At 47.0% G+C, this 2500-nt stretch overlaps 7 non-coding genes and 1 pseudogene across 7 annotated transcripts; all 8 read right to left on the bottom strand.

The window, feature by feature from the left end:
• Positions 1–44: 44 nt before the first annotated feature.
• LOC138551081 (5S ribosomal RNA) lies at positions 45–163 on the bottom strand. Its single transcript, XR_011294816.1, has one exon. It is a non-coding gene; the product is annotated as a 5S ribosomal RNA (ribosomal RNA).
• Positions 164–269: 106 nt separating this feature from the next.
• LOC138544752 (5S ribosomal RNA) lies at positions 270–388 on the bottom strand. The gene has a single exon (XR_011290743.1). It is a non-coding gene; the product is annotated as a 5S ribosomal RNA (ribosomal RNA).
• Positions 389–494: 106 nt separating this feature from the next.
• Positions 495–613, bottom strand: LOC138549277 (5S ribosomal RNA). The gene has a single exon (XR_011293060.1). It is a non-coding gene; the product is annotated as a 5S ribosomal RNA (ribosomal RNA).
• Positions 614–1076: 463 nt separating this feature from the next.
• LOC138546573 (5S ribosomal RNA) lies at positions 1077–1185 on the bottom strand (annotated as a pseudogene).
• A 106-nt stretch (positions 1186–1291) lies between these two features.
• On the bottom strand, positions 1292–1410 carry LOC138548333 (5S ribosomal RNA). Its single transcript, XR_011292139.1, has one exon. It is a non-coding gene; the product is annotated as a 5S ribosomal RNA (ribosomal RNA).
• Positions 1411–1516: 106 nt separating this feature from the next.
• Positions 1517–1635, bottom strand: LOC138550634 (5S ribosomal RNA). Its single transcript, XR_011294384.1, has one exon. It is a non-coding gene; the product is annotated as a 5S ribosomal RNA (ribosomal RNA).
• A 106-nt stretch (positions 1636–1741) lies between these two features.
• On the bottom strand, positions 1742–1860 carry LOC138537950 (5S ribosomal RNA). The gene has a single exon (XR_011286068.1). It is a non-coding gene; the product is annotated as a 5S ribosomal RNA (ribosomal RNA).
• Positions 1861–1966: 106 nt separating this feature from the next.
• Positions 1967–2085, bottom strand: LOC138539070 (5S ribosomal RNA). Its single transcript, XR_011287148.1, has one exon. It is a non-coding gene; the product is annotated as a 5S ribosomal RNA (ribosomal RNA).
• Between the last annotated feature and the right edge of the window lie 415 nt (positions 2086–2500).

The raw sequence follows: 2500 nt of genomic DNA, 5'->3' as shown, positions 1-2500 counted from the left end.
GGCAATTGTGAATTGGCTCACTTCCTGAACTTGGAGCACAAAAAAGCCTACAGCACCTGGTATTCCCAGGTGGTCTCCCATCCAGGTACTAACTAGGCCCGACACTGCTTAGCTTCCGAGATCAGACGAGATCGGGCGCATTCAGTGTGGTGTGGCCGTAGGCTCTGGGCCTAGTGAGTTTTGTACTTTTAAGCATCTAGTCGGCTAGACCTTGCAGTTTTGAAAGGCAATTGAGAAATGGCTCACTTCCTGAACTTGGAGTACAAAAAAGCCTACAGCACCTGGTATTCCCAGGCGGTCTCCCATCCAGGTACTAACTAGGCCCGACACTGCTTAGCTTCTGAGATCAGACGAGATCAGGCGCATTCAGTGTGGTGTGGCCGTAGGCTCTGGGCCTAGTGAGTGTTGTACTTTTAAGCATCTAGTCGGCTAGACCTTGCAGTTTTAAAAGGCAATTGAGAAAGGGCTCACTTCCTGAACTTGGAGCACAAAAAAGCCTACAGCACCTGGTATTCCCAGGCGGTCTCCCATCCAGGTACTAACTAGGCCTGACACTGCTTAACTTCCGAGATCAGACGAGATCGGGTGCATTCAGTGTGGTGTGGCCGTAGGCTCTAGGAATGCTAAGAATATTACTCTTATGCATTTGCATTTAGTAAGCTAAGCCATGCAGCCACTTGCAACATGATACCACGCTCATCGCTCGATCAGGCTCGATCAGGCGAGATATATAAGACTGGTGGGCCCATTCAGGACTCCTATGTCTGGTAGGATAACTTTAATTCATCCATCCTGTGTCTGTTGCAGGGAGGTGGAGAGAACAATCAACACAATAATGGTTTTCTTTCATGCCTCTTGAAGGACTCAATATTCTCTGTACTGCATTACATGTGAAAGTCGATTTATTACCCATGAACACACTACCTGTATGCTAATTCTATGTAAAAAGGTAGCTCCAGCCCTCATGATGTTGTCCAACATTTCCGCTATAAAACGGGATACAATTATTTTGGAAACATACCAAATTTGAAAAATAATTGAGAAGTTGCGCAATTACTAATCATGGAGCACAAAAAAGCCTACAGCACCTGGTATTCCCAGGCAGTCTCCCATCCAGGTACTAACTAGGCCTGACCCTGCTTAGCTTCCGAGATCGGGCACATTCAGTGTGGTGTGGCCGTAGGCTCTGGGCCTAGTGAGTTTTGTACTTTTAAGCATCTAGTCGGCTAGACCTAGCAGTTTTGAAAGGCAATTGTGAAATGGCTCACTTCCTGAACTTGGAGCACAAAAAAGCCTACAGCACCTGGTATTCCCAGGTGGTCTCCCATCCAGGTACTAACTAGGCCCGACACTGCTTAGCTTCCGAGATCAGACGAGATCGGGCGCAATCAGTGTGGTGTGGCCGTAGGCTCTGGGCCTAGTGAGTTTTGTACTTTTAAGCATCTAGTCAGCTAGACCTTGCAGTTTTGAAAGGCAATTGAGAAATGGCTCACTTCCTGAACTTGGAGCACAAAAAAGCCTACAGCACCTGGTATTCCCAGGCGGTCTCCCATCCAGGTACTAACGAGGCCCGACACTGCTTAGCTTCCGAGATCAGACGAGATCGGGCGCATTCAGTGTGGTGTGGCCGTAGGCTCTGGTTCTTGTGAGTTTTGTACTTTTAAGCATCTAGTCGGCTAGACCTTGCAGTTTTGAAAGGCAATTGAGAAATGGCTCACTTCCTGAACTTGGAGTACAAAAAAGCCTACAGCACCTGGTATTCCCAGGCGGTCTTCCATCCAGGTACTAACTAGGCCCGACACTGCTTAGTTTCTGAGATCAGACGAGATCAGGCACATTCAGTGTGGTGTGGCCGTAGGCTCTGGGCCTAGTGAGTTTTGTACTTTTAAGCATCTAGTCGGCTAGACCTTGCAGTTTTAAAAGGCAATTGAGAAAGGGCTCACTTCCTGAACTTGGAGCACAAAAAAGCCTACAGCACCTGGTATTCCCAGGCGGTCTCCCATCCAGGTACTAACTAGGCCTGACACTGCTTAACTTCCGAGATCAGTCGAGATCGGGTGCATTCAGTGTGGTGTGGCCGTAGGCTCTAGGAATGCTAAGAATATTACTCTTATGCATTTGCATTTAGTAAGCTAAGCCATGCAGCCACTTGCAACATGATACCACGCTCATCGCTCGATCAGGCTCGATCAGGCGAGATATATAAGACTGGTGGGCCCATTCAGGACTCCTATGTCTGGTAGGATAACTTTAATTCATCCATCCTGTGTCTGTTGCAGGGAGGTGGAGAGAACAATCAACACAATAATGGTTTTCTTTCATGCCTCTTGAAGGACTCAATATTCTCTGTACTGCATTACATGTGAAAGTCGATTTATTACCCATGAACACACTACCTGTATGCTAATTCTATGTAAAAAGGTAGCTCCAGCCCTCATGATGTTGTCCAACATTTCCGCTATAAAACGGGATACAATTATTTTGGAAACATACCAAATTT

This window comes from Ambystoma mexicanum, unplaced genomic scaffold (assembly GCF_040938575.1).
Source record: "Ambystoma mexicanum isolate Mex_15411 unplaced genomic scaffold, UKY_AmexF1_1 Mex_scaf10, whole genome shotgun sequence".
Lineage (NCBI taxonomy): Eukaryota > Metazoa > Chordata > Amphibia > Caudata > Ambystomatidae > Ambystoma > Ambystoma mexicanum.
This window is presented reverse-complemented; position numbering and strand designations above follow the sequence as displayed.